We start from the raw sequence: 14,771 nt of genomic DNA, 5'->3' as shown, positions 1-14,771 counted from the left end.
AGGACTAACAAAAAACAAATTCGTAGGTATGTCACGTTATAAGTCAATGTCCCGAAAGTACTTTCTCAGAGTAATCGCAGATATTACAGTCTGCACTGTAAATGTATACCATAATATTGACATCAGTTGAGATAATATAACAGCAAATTTACCATGAAGTGAAAGATATCTCTGTGTCCATAAATTTAAAACAGTAGTAATGGGGATGCTTTTTGTTTATCCCAGTTTAAAATATTGCATTTTTTGGAAATTTTTTGAACCAAAATCCTAAAATTTACTTCCTACTGCTAAGGAAATGTTTGTGTCATCTGCATGCTGAAAAATAGTTGAATATATATTGGTGCAAGGTACTTTTATACCAGTAGTTTCTGTGTTTTGTAGAAATGCTTGTCCTAATGTTTTTGAAACAATAGTGTATATGATCAAACTCAAAGGACATCCGTGTTTTATTCCGGTATTAAAGCCGACATATGGAATAAAATGGCCGTTACACTTGACCCAACTTCTAATATTGGTGTTAAAAATTGTTATCCTTTTTCTTAATATTTCTCCGGAACCAAATTTGTCTATAACATAAAAAAAACCATGACGTACTTTGTCAAAGGCCTTTTCTTGGTCCGTTTTTAAAATATAAGCTTCCAACTCTTTTTCATTTATTAAATCGATAACGTTAATTATACCACATACAGTGACCTATTACAGAACAAGTTTGTGTATTACTTATGCTCTTTGTCAATGTTAATTTCTATTGGCCGCGATTTGGGCAAAAAATCTTATAATCAACATAAGATTAAGGGATTGGTCTGTAAGATTTTATATCATTTTTGTCCCCTTTCTTTAAAAAAGAATTTACGCTATGCCTCTTTGACCGTGAGAATTATATTCTGAAACTCATTTATAAAATTCACAAGTTAGTCCATCAGGGCCTGGGATTTTCCCTTTTTTATCCTATTTACCGAACGATCTCATCAAAAGTAATATCTGACTCGCACATTTAAAAATCTGAAATATCTATTTTCTGTTAAGAAAATTCAACACCTTAATTTTCTTATCGTTATTTGTTTTGACAAAGAAATATGGATTTGATTAGAAGTTAAACATGATATCGATAATTAGGTCTTTCCACTTTTCGTGGAAAGACTTTTTGTTTTTCTTCTGATTATTTTTTCTTCTTCTGCCGTCTGAGATGCTATTTTATTTTGTAACATATCGAATGAATGTTTGGCCAATGATGTTGTACAGTAATGGGGGTTTCAAAACTTACCCTGTGTGACCTAACACTTATTTTTATAAGAGTTATCTTCCCGCGTCCCCTTTTTCTTGTTATTGCTATATCTTTAAAACGGTAAAAGATGTTATCAAACTGTTAACACTAAATTTTTCGTCTACTCTTAAGACTGATTTTTTTTTTTTACTGGAGTGATCCGAATACATCTAATGGGAGTTATTTCCCTTTGAAAATTTAAGATGGACAATATGTATGATGAATTCGCACATTATAAGTCGTAGAGGTCTAAAGCGTTTTGATATGGAGTCCTTGATTGATTTGAAGGAAACTGAGGTCAAGGTCAAAGGTCAAGGTCATGTTCTCAATTTTAATTTTGCTTGTTATCGTTATTCAAATGACACTGTAACAGTTATTGATATGATGTGTTTGTTAAATAACTGTTTTCAATAAGGCGCAAATTCAACCCATTTAAGTCGAAATGTTTTAGTCAACCCTCATAGGAGTTTTCTCCCCTTTTGTATTTGAAATTGGTATTTTTCCACAACCATACAAGTTATTGACCTAGGGTCTTTTGAATTAAGATCACTGACATGTGACCTTGAAATTGAGGTAAAGGTCTAAGGTTGACGTTCTAGATTTTCACCTTTGCTAAAAATTCTTTCTGGTTCATTATAAAACAGTTCAAGTCTTCTGCATCAACCTATTAATCTTATTTTTCTTAGATCAGTTTGATTCACCACATTAACTCAACACGGAGTGACATTTTCTAACATCGTTTTTTAAATTTCATTCTTATTATCGAGGTGGAAAGACCTTCAATTGTTCTCTGAAGAATTGGTTTTTAATTTCATCAGTATCAGGACAAATTTTATTTTACCGATCGGGCTACGGCGAGTCTTGCGGAAACTGTTGTTATTAATCAACCATTTAGGAATTACGGACACACTAAACCAATTTCATTTTTAAGGGAAAATTTAAGAGGAAAAATCAATTTTCATGAAAGAAGATGTGGTATGATTGCCAATAAGACAACTCTCCACAAGAAACCAACATATGAAAGATATTAACAACTATAGGTCACCATACGGCCTCCAACAATGAGCAAATCCCATACCGCATAGTCAGCTATAAAAAGCCCCGAAATGACAATGAATAACAATTCAAACGAGAGAACTAACGGCCTTATTTATGTACAAAAATTTGAACGAAAAACAAATATGTAACACATAAACAAACGACAACCACTGAATTATAGGCTCCTGATTTGGGACAGGCACATTTTTTTTTGATTTAAACTGTCCTTCCTAGGGAACTCCCTATTTTCCAACCTGAAACCACGGCAAATTCCGAATATTTGACTTTTATCCTTTTTCGGGGGTTTAATTTACTATTTTGAATGTATATCATAATATATATAAAAATAGAGATATTGATAAAAAAACATGTTTATTTTTGTTTAATCGCACATTTTATTCTTTCAGCACTTTTTGAAATTGTCCCTACCTCTTGATTTGTTGTCATCATTTTCTGCTAATATAAATTGTTAACTTATATAAATTATGTTTAAATGCCCGCCGTAGAATTGAGGATAAGTAAACATAATAAAGCAGGAAGTTTAACCATATTGCCTATTACAGCTGTGTGTTTACGGAGGACACAATGTACCTGTTTTGTATTTTATTTTTCATATATTCATGTAAGTAAAATCAAACAATTTTTTGAAGACTTTCTTTCCTTGTTTAACAAAAAATAAAACAATCAAAAATTAAGGTGAAAAAAAGAAAGAAAAAAATGATTTTAAAATATCATCCAATACTTTTAAAACAAGCCATTCATTTGGAAAAACTCAAGTGGACAAAATTACTTAATGTATTAGATAATTCATTTTAAAATTGATCAACTATCTCAGTATCTGGATGTTTGTTTGTTAAGCACAATTTGCCAGATCATTGAAAGGATTCCTGTACATTCATTTTATGAAAAAGTTATTGAATTATTCACATAGCTGTATGTTTTTCTCCATTAGATAATATACAATTCTGGCCCGTTTATTAAATTTAGATTTTTAAAATTTACATAGTCAAAGCCAAAGGCAAGCTGACGTTTGAAAATGCATTTGTGTTCTTGAATTTCTAGAATCTACAACAAAGGTAGAATGTTTTTGTTAAATATTGATGGCCCTGAAAAGGCCCGTTGATCAATAAGAGCTATCATTAGCTGCTGGCACTATATGCATGTACAATGCCTTATTTCCTGGTCTCTCGGTGGGCTTCCAGTGTAACGTGAACACTGCCATTTTGTTTATTTAAGTCTGTAACGTCATTTTTATGGGCAATACCTCAAGTACAAATCAACAATCTCAAAATGTTCTTCGCTGGTGAATAATTGGCTTATTCACCGGTGGTGAAAATTTTTAGGGTTATTCGTCCTTCATTGCAATTGAATGAAAAACAACTGAATTATTCCATGTCAAGGGACAACGTTTCAACGAACAGAATTTAAAAAAAATTATAGATATGTAAGTTATAATAATATACAATTATGACCCGTTGAAGTGAAATAACTTTTAAGGGTTGACAATTTTTGATATTAATCGATTCCCATGGGCCACATTTGTGTTATTATACCGCACTAACCGTGAACACTTTCTATATTTTTTACATATTCGCGAACAGTGAAACACAAGCTAACGTTTTTAGAAATTACATTTGTCTTCTAGAATTTCTCGACTGTACAACAAAGGTAGAATCTTTTTGTAAAATATTGATGGCCCTCAAATGGACTGTGTATAAGATAAATCATCATCAGCTGGTACTCTATGCATGCCTAAAGCATTATTTCCTCGTCCCTCAATGGGCTTCCAGTGTAACATGAACGGTGTCAATTTGGTTGTTTACGTCTGTGACGTCATTTTAATTCGGGATAACTCGAGTGAAAATCAAGGAACTGAAAAGGTTATTCACCGGTAAAGAGAAGGATTATTCAACGCTGGTGTAAATTTTTAGGGTTTTTTCTCCTTCCTTGCAATCAAATGAAAATTATCTGAATTATTTAATGTCACGTGATAAGGTGTTACCCAATAGAATTGTTTATCATCTATATAAGGTATAATAATATACAATTATACCCACAAAGAAGGTGTATACCCAAAATTGTCAACCCGAGTAAGGGTTATTCAATTGCTTTAGACCGAGCGGAAGAATCCTAACTCAGGTTGACAATTTTGGACATTCACCAACTCAATGGGCTATAAAAGTTTCATCAAACCGAACGAAAAAAATACAATTAAAAGTAAAATATTGTAACAGATGTCCAAACACTTCCGTTAGAAAACTATTTGATGTCGCGTATGTATAACAAAGTTAAGATTTTTTCTGTAAAATATAAAAGGCCATGGAAGGGCACTTTACAAGAGATATTGTCAACATTAGGTGAATTTCTAAGTCTTGGTTGATCTTGTTTCTTCGTCAGTTCGTGGACTTCTAATCTAGCCGTTGCTATATTTGTTTATGTTTATGTTAATTTGACGTTATAAGATGTCATATTTTTAAGAGTGTTAACTCGTGATCATTGAGATACGACAAGGGGTATTCACCGAGAATGATAGGGTTGTTTGATGGAGGCTTCAATTTGTCAGTGTCATCACCGAGGAATGCTGTTGTTCGATGAAAGCTTCAAATTGTTGGGGTTATTCAGTATTCAGACCCTTCTACAGCGAAATTTGTTTTAAATGCACGCGTATAAAAATTGCGGTTTTTATCCAACGCAATCATAGGTTTGAACGTAGATTTCAATTAAGACTTGTTTATATTTGATCGTTTGGGCTTGTATCATATTTTCCATCCGGTTTAAATGATTCGTTCATCCTATATTGACTCTTAAAATTCAAGAGTCAATCTTAAATTGAGTGTAAATTATATTGCCTTCCAAATACCGTTTCGATCCCTAACATCACTGAAGAAACATTTATTGTCGAAATCTAGATCTGGTGTACAAATTTTTTTTTACACCTTGTGTTTGTTGCATAACATCTTGTTCACAAGTTCATTGTTTTCTGTTAAGTATTAAATTTATATTTAGATCCCTTTTGTTCAATCTCGTGATCAATTTTTTTTGGCAATCGCCAATGGCTGTCAGCAGGGTTAAAGAACATCAGTTGTTGGACCTGTTAGTCAAATACGTTTTGTTTAAATATACTCTTTCCCTTTTTTGGTCTTTTGGAATATGTTGTTTGTGCAGTATTTAGACCCTTCTACATCGAAATTGGTTTTTCATGCACACGTATAAAAATTGCGATTATTATCCAACGCAATAATAGGTTTGAACGTAGTTTTCAATTTAGACTTGTTTATATTTTATCGTTTGGGCTTGTATCATATTTTCCTTCCGGTTTATATGATCCGTTCATCCTATATTGACTCTTACATTCAAGAATCAATCTTAAATTGAGGGTAAATTATATTGCCTTCCAAATACCGTTTCGATCCCTAACATCACATAAGAGACATATATTGTCGGAATCTAGATCTGGTGTACAAAAAAAATATTGACACTTTGTGTTTGTGGCATAACATCTTGTTCTCAAGTTCATTGTTTTCTGTTCAGTATTAAATTTATATTTAGATCCATTTTGTTACATCTCGTGATCAATTTTATTTGGCAATCGCCAATGGCAGTCAGCAGGGTTAAAGAACATCATTTATTTGACCTGTTAGTCAAATGCGCTTTGTTTAAATATACTTTTTCACTTTTTTGGTTCGAGAAAATGTTGTTTGTGCAGTATTCAGACCCTTCTACAACACAATTTGTTTAACATGCACACGTATAAAAATTGCAACGCAATCATAGGTTTGAACGTAGTTTTCAATTTAGACTTGTTTATATTTTATCATTTTGGCTTGTATTATATTTCCCCTCCGGTGTATATGATCCGTTCATTATATATTGACTCTTAAGTTCAAGAGTCAATATTAAATTGAGGGTAAATTATATTCCCTTTCAAATACCGTTTCGATCCCTGACATCACAAAAGAGACATGTATTGTCGAAATCTAGATCTGGTGTACACCAAAAAATATTGACACTTTGTCTCTGTGAGTGACATAACATCTTGTTCACAAGTTCACTGTTTTGTGTTTAGTATTAAATTTATATTTAGATCCATTTTGTTACATCTCGTGATTAATTTTATTTGGCAATCGCCAATGGCAGTCAGCAGGGTTAAAGCACATCATTTATTTGACCTGTTAGTCAAATGCGTTTTGTTTAAATATACATTTTTGGTTCTGAAAAATGTTGTTTGTGCAGTATTCAGACCCTTCTACAACACAATTTGTTTTACATACACACGTATAAAAAAGCGGTTTTTATCCAACGCAATCATAGGTTTGAACGTAATTTTCAATTTAGATTTGTTTGTAGAGCCCAGGTGGTCGTGTAGTGTAGCGGGACGGCTGCAGTGCAGGCGATTTGGTGTCACGATATCACAGTAGCATTGGTTCGAATCCCGGCGGGGGAAGAACAAAAAAATTGCGAAAGCAAATTTACAGATCTAACATTGTTGGGTTGATATTTAGACGAGTTATATATATATACAACTCGTCTAAACATCAACCCAACAATGTTAGATCTGTAAATGTGCTTTCGCAAATTTTTGGTTCTTCCCTCACCGGGATTCGAACCCATGCTTCTGTGATATCGTGACACCAAATCGCCTGCACTGCAGCCGTCCCGCTAGACCACACGACCACCTGGGCCCTCAAAAAAAGAGCTTTCGGTGGCCATATGTTACCTTTCCACGTCAGTTTTAATCTAGCGGCGTACTACAGTACATGATATATAAGGCATGAAGATGTTATTGTTACAGATCAGCTAAATTATCTATAGTAAAGGATCCTACAAATTAATGTAAGATACAGTCACAGAAAATAATTATATTCATAAGTACGTCTGAGTCAGTGACAACCCTACAACAGATGTATCCATCGGATCGCCATCAACGATGGTGATACATGGCTGTGTACATAATGTATATACAACTCGTCTAAACATCAACCCAACAATGTTAGATCTGTAAATTATATATATATATATATATATAAACGAGTCTAAATTGAAAACTACGTTCAAACCTATAATTGCGTTGGATAAAAACCGCAAATTTTATACGTGTGCATGTCAAACAAATTTCGTTGTAGAAGGGTCTAAAAACAGCACAAACAACATTTTCCAAAAGACCAATAAAGTGAAAAAGTATATTTAAACAAAACGCATTTGACTAACAGGTCGAACAACTGATGTTCTTTAACCCTGCTGACTGCCATTGGCGACTGCCAAATAAAATTGATCACAAGATGTAACAAACTGGATCTTAATATAAATTTAATACGTCACAGAAAATATTTTTTTTGTTAACTTGTGGCCACGATGTTGCGCCACAAACATTTGGTGTCAATATTTCTTTAGTACACCAGATCTAGATTTCGACAATATATGTCTCTTCAGTGATGTTAGGGATCGAAACGGTATTTGGAAGGCCATATCATTTACTCTCAATTTAAGATTGACTCTTGAATTTAAGAGTCAATATAGGATGAACGGATCATATTAACCGGAGGGAAAATATGATACATGCCCAAACAAACAATATATATAAACGAGTCTAAATTGAAAACTACGTTCAAACCTATGATTGCGTTGGATAAAAACCGCAATTTTTATACGTGTGCATGTCAAACAAATTTCGTTGTAGAAGAGTCTAAAAACAGCACAAACAACATTTTCCAAAAAAACCAACAAAGTGAAAAAGTATATTTAAACAAAACGCATTTGACTAACAGGTCGAACAACTGATGTTCTTTAACCCTGCTGACTGCCATTGGCGACTGCCAAATAAAATTGATCCAAAGATGTAACAAACTGGATCTTAATATAAATTTAATACGTCACAGAAATTTTGTTTTTGTTAATTTGTGGCCACGATATATATATATATATATATACAACTCGTCTAAACATCAACCCAACAATGTTAGATCTGTAAATTTGCTTTCGCAAATTTTTGGTTCTTCCCTCGCCGGGATTCGAACCCATGCTACTGTGATATCGTGACACCAAATCGCCAGCACTGCAGCCGTCCCGCTAGACCACACGACCACCTGGGCTCTCAAAAAAAGAGCTTTCGGTGGCCATATGTTACCTTTCCACGTCAGTTTTAATCTAGCGGCGTACTACAGTACATGATATATAAGGCATGAAGATGTTATTGTTACAGATCAGCTAAATTATCTATAGTAAAGGATCCTACAAATTAATGTAAGATACAGTCACAGAAAATAATTATATTCATAAGTACGTCTGAGTCAGTGACAACCCTACAACAGATGTATCCATCGGATCACCATCAATGATGGTGATACATGGCTGTGTACATAATGTATATACAACTCGTCTAAACATCAACCCAACAATGTTAGATCTGTAAATTTGCTTTCGCAAATTTTTGGTTCTTCCCTCGCCGGGATTCGAACCCATGCTACTGTGATATCGTGACACCAAATCGCCTGCACTGCAGCCGTCCCGCTAGACCACACGACCACCTGGGCTCTCAAAAAAAGAGCTTTCGGTGGCCATATGTTACCTTTCCACGTCAGTTTTAATCTAGCGGCGTACTACAGTACATGATATATAAGGCATGAAGATGTTATTGTTACAGATCAGCTAAATTATCTATAGTAAAGGATCCTACAAATTAATGTAAGATACAGTCACAGAAAATAATTATATTCATAAGTACGTCTGAGTCAGTGACAACCCTACAACAGATGTATCCATCGGATCACCATCAATGATGGTGATACATGGCTGTGTACATAATGTATATACAACTCGTCTAAACATCAACCCAACAATGTTAGATCTGTAAATTTGCTTTCGCAAATTTTTGGTTCTTCCCTCGCCGGGATTCGAACCCATGCTACTGTGATATCATGACACCAAATCGCCTGCACTGCGTATATATATATAAAAGTCTATAAAAAGGACCAACCAGCAAATTTACTATGTACCGGATCGTCTAGAATAGGCGATACTATGCAGATAAGGATAAAATTATATCAGTCTAAAGATTTGCACAACGGTACTGATATAAGGTGTTATTAAACGAAAATGTTGTTATAAAATCGTGTTGACAAATATATATTTCGGCTCAACAAATGGCCTTCTTCTTGTGTCACAAGTTTTAACAAAACAGTATTGTTAAAACCTGTGACACAAGAAGAAGGCCATTTGTTGAGCCGAAATATTTGTCAACACGATTTTATAACAACATTTTCTTTTAATAACACCTTATATCAGTACCGTTGTGCAAATCTTTAGACTGATATATATATATTCTTACTTGTGGAACTTGCAAGCTGCAGTATGTGTAACAGCATTGGCTATAAATACCTTATCTACTTATACTACAGTAACACGACCTCATTATGTTAATAAGTTACACTTGCTATGATAATACATGCTTTGTATACTGTGTATTGCTAGTCGCCATTAAATATTTATAAGTCTACTTGGATTATATACGTCTTTATGCCTTCATCTAAAAAGTTAAATATGGTGTCAGATGAGGTAAATTTACTTTCACAAAGAACTAATGTCCAAGGAAAATTCAGAAAGCGACACAGACATCGGAGAAGAAATTGCACATGAACTTGAAGAACCACACACAAATATGGCTGCCGCCGACCCATCTTTAATTCCATTTCCTCAAAAACTTGATCTTGATGGAAACATTGCGACGAATTGGAGAAAATTCAAAAGAACATGGGACAACAACGAGATTGCGTCAGGACTACCAGAAAAAGATGTAAAATTACGCACAGCAACACTTTTAACTTGCGTCGGATCAGATGCGATGGACATTTTTGACGGGTTCGCGTTTGAAGAAGAAAATGACAGGAAAGATATTACAAAAGTTATTGAGAAATTCGAGACATTCTGCGTTGGTAAACGAATGAAACTTTTGAAAGGTACTCTTTCAATATATGTGACCAAAAAAGAATGCGACAGTGTTGATGAATACGTGTCGAAACTAAGAAATCTCGCGAAAACGTGCAATTATGGACAACTTTAAGAAAGTCTCATCCGCGACAGGAACCTGTGTGGTGTAAGAGACAACTCTTCGAGTAAGCGCCTACTTCAAGAGGATGGACTGACTTTACAAAAAAGTATAGACTTGTGTCGCTCATTCGCGTCAACAACGAAAAAACTACAAACAATGGCAGGAACTAACGGGATAAATGAAAGCCCAGACATTAAAGCGGTAAGAAACAAAACTGCTAAATTTCATAAACGTACACAATACAAGCATGATAAACAATCAGACAATAAGAAATTTCCCAAAAAAGCAAACAAGAGTGATTATTGTGGAAGGCAATGTGAGAAAGGAAAGTGTCCCGCATATGGCAAAAAATACGATTCGCGTGGAAAATATAACCACTTTTCATCTCAATGCAGACAAGGAAAGTACACGAAAAGACGCTCTGAAGTAAAACATGTTAGTGTAAAATATGTTTACACAGATGACAGCGAAAGTGAATTCGAAATCAAAACAGTAGAATCAAGTGAAATAAACATGGTTCAAAGCAAAATATTCGCTAAGACGCTTCTAATTGATCAAAACAAGCAGATAAAATTCCAATTAGATAGCGGTGCAACAGCTACTCTAATCCCGAAGTCACTGGTGCATGAGTCAGTCATTGAAGAAACTGATAAAACACTAACGATGTATATTAAATCTTAGATGTCAGCGTATGGAATTTGCACGCTAAGGTTGAAAAATCCTAAAACAAACAAACGCTATAATGTGAAATTTATAGTTGTCGGTGATGAATACATACCTCTGCTGGGTCAAAGGCAATCCAGCATATGAGTTTGATCAAGATACAGTTTCACAACATACTGACATGTGAAAAGGGAGATAACGTGAACGATTTTTCAATGCAGAACATAGTCAAAGAATACCAAGATATATTTGACGGAGAAGGGAGCTTTCAAGGAAATTTGCACCTTGAAATTGATGAGACAATCACACCTGTGAAGTCACCGTTAAGCATTCAAATCGCGATAAAGCCGAAATTGAAAAGTGAACTTCAACGATTAGAAATGAACGGAGTGATTAAAGTGGTTGATACACCAACAGACTGGGTATCAAGTCTTGTAACCGTCAAGAAGCCGAATGGGAAACTTAGAAAATGCATAGACCCAAAGCCTCTTAAGAAAGCGTTAAAGATAAGTCACTACTCTCTTCTGATTATAGATGTTTTATTGCCCGAGCTGAATAAATCGAAAATATTCAGTAAATGTGATGTTAAAAACGGATTTCGGCATGTAAATATGGACGAATCGAGTAGTTACTTGACTACATTTGAAGCACCGTTTGGTCGCTTCCGATGGATGAAAATGCCTTTTGGAAAATCGCCCGCCCCTGAATATTTTCAACAATTTCTAGAGCGCGAAATCGAAAATTTACCAGGTGTACGCACAGTCGCGGACACCATTGTTATATACGGTGAAGAAGATACGGAAGAACAAGCAATTGCCGATCATGACATTAAGCTCAAAGCATTTCTCGACCGATGCCGTTCTATAAATACCTTATCTATTTATACTACAGTAACACGACCTCATTATGTTAATGAGTAGCACGTGCTATGCTATAAAGACATGCTTTGTATACTTGTATTGCTAGTCGCCATTAAATAGTTATAAGTCTACTTGAATTATATACATATTTATGCCTTCATCCACATCTTATAGAATAAAGCGAAAATATTCAGTAAATGTGATGTTAAAAACGGATTTTGGCATGTAAATATGGACGAATCGAGTAGTTACTTGACTACATTTGCAACACCGTTTGGTCGCTTCCGATGGATGAATAAACCAACTAGAGAAACAAATGAATCAAAAACTTTGATTGACCATATATATGTCACCAGTTAAAGCATGGTTAAAGAGGCTCATGTTTCTAAATATTATATTAGTGATCACTACACAATATGTATGACAAGACAAGAGAAATTGTATGATTAAAACATTCTCATTCAACAATCACTTATAGAAATTATTAAGAATTTCAATGAACAAAATTATTTAAAAGATTTAAAAAGTGCACCTTTTCAACATTTTGAATTTGAGAATGACCCATCTGTTTGTTTTGAAATGTGGTACACTATTTTTAATAACATTTTAAATAAACATGCCCATATTGTGAAAAAGAGGGTAAAAAAAGACAGACAGCCTGAATGGTACAATAAAGAAATCTCATATGCAAGAAAAATGAGAGATAAATATCACTCACTGGGAATGTGGGCTGAATACAGATTCTGGAGAAACAGAACAAAAGATATCATTGATACATCTAAATAGAAATATTATAATGAAATGATAAAAGACTCAAAAGATTCTAAAACACTATGGAAATGTCTTCATAGCTTAAATCCATCTTATCCATCAAAACCATATGAACTTATTACAAGTGGAGACCATTAAACAACCGATCATAAATAAATGGCTAATACGTTCACTAATTATTTTGCCTCATGTGTTGAAAAGTTAAGGCATAGTAGGGCACCAAGCAACTCAAATTTTAATACTTTGACAAACTATGTACAAATGAAATTCTTGAAAAAAGGCATAATAAATTCATCATTCCACCAGTAAAAGTTTCAGAACTATTTGCTGAAATAAGTAAACTAGATGTTAAGACATCTTGTGGTTCTGACAATATAGGTCCAAAGATTTTAAAACTGGGTGCTCCTTTCATAGCATCTTCCTTAACATACATTTTTAATCGAATGATTGATACTGGTATTTATCCATCTGTTTTAAAAAATGCCAAAGTAGCTCCAATTTTTAAATCAGGTGAAAAAAATGTAGCTAGCAATTATAGACCAATATCTGTTTTGCCAACATTATCAAAATTAATAGAGAGACATGTATCTAAACATCTGTATAACTATTTGACAAAGTTTGATATTTTACACCCTTCTCAGTCTGGTTTAAGACCCAACCATTCATGTCAAACTGCCCTCATTAATATTATTGATAAATGGCTACATGAAATGAGTAATAAAAATATCAATTTGGCAGTTCTCTTGGATTTTAAGAAAGCTTTTGATGTTGTTGATCATGAAATTCTATGCAAAAAACTTCTAATTTATGGCTTCCATGAAGAAACTGTTGATTTTTTTAAAATCATATTTGAGTGAAAGAACACAGCAAGTCCATATAAATAATCAGTTTTCTGAAAAAAAGTTTATAAATTTTGGTGTTCCACAGGGCTCAATACTTGGTCCAATTTTGTTTGTTTTGTTTATAAATGACCTTCCATTACATATAAAAAACTGCCATACGGACTTGAATGCTGATGACACAACTATGCATACATCAGGAAAGACTATTGCTGATATGCAATTAAAGTACAAGATGATCTCCAATGTGTTGAAAAATGGTGTCATGAAAATAGCATGTTCATATATTTGGAAAAGACGAAATGTATGGTTATAGGTACAAGACAAAGGCTGCGTTTAAATCAAGCAGAACCAGTTCTAACTATTGAAAATAATATTCTTAAAAAATCGTCAATTGAAAAACTTTTAGTTGTTAGAATTGGCTCTAATCTGTCCTGGACAGGCCATATTAATTACTTATGTTCATCAATTTCATCTAGACTTTTTTTACTCTCTGAAATCAAGAAATTTCTAAATATTGATCTAAGAAAATTATTTTATAATGGTTATATTCTCCCACTGATAGATTATTGTTGTATTATTTGGAGTGGTTGTGCTAAAAATGAGCTAGTCAGAATAATAAAATTGCAGAAAAGGGCTGCAAGAATTATTTTAGATGCTGATCCACTTTCATCATCAGCTCCACTGTTTAAACAGCTTGAATGGATGACAGTAGAAAACAGAATCTCATACCACAAATCAGTTTTGATGCAGAAATGCCTTAAAAATGAAGCTCCTGTATATCTCACTGAAAAATTTAAAGAAATGCCAGAAATAATCCAATATTGTTTGAGAAATGCCTTTTGCAAATATTTACAGGTTCCAAAAGCCAAAACAGTGCATTATAAAAAAATCTTTTATATATTCAGGATCTATTTTATGGAATAATTTACCAATATCCATGAAATAATCAACATCAAGTACAAGCTCATTCAAAAAAGATTTAAAAAATTACTGGTTGGAACATTAAGAAGCTGTGTTTTTTATATGCATAATTATTTTCACACACTTACTCAAACTTGTTATTGTGGATGTTATAACTATAAATATATGTCATATGTGAATTTGTAATTTTTACCTGTTGTGAAAATTGTATACTTCATGACCATTTTTTATTTCATTATTCATGTATGTGTGTCTGTTTGATATTTTGTAATTGTTTTTTATATTTCATTGTATTTCATGAGGGCCTCAGGGAAGATTAGCTTTATAGCTAACTGTGTAACCCTTTTTAAATAAAGAATTAATATTAT

Source organism: Mytilus trossulus, unplaced genomic scaffold, assembly GCF_036588685.1.
Source record: "Mytilus trossulus isolate FHL-02 unplaced genomic scaffold, PNRI_Mtr1.1.1.hap1 h1tg000024l__unscaffolded, whole genome shotgun sequence".
Taxonomy (NCBI): domain Eukaryota; kingdom Metazoa; phylum Mollusca; class Bivalvia; order Mytilida; family Mytilidae; genus Mytilus; species Mytilus trossulus.
This window is presented reverse-complemented; position numbering follows the sequence as displayed.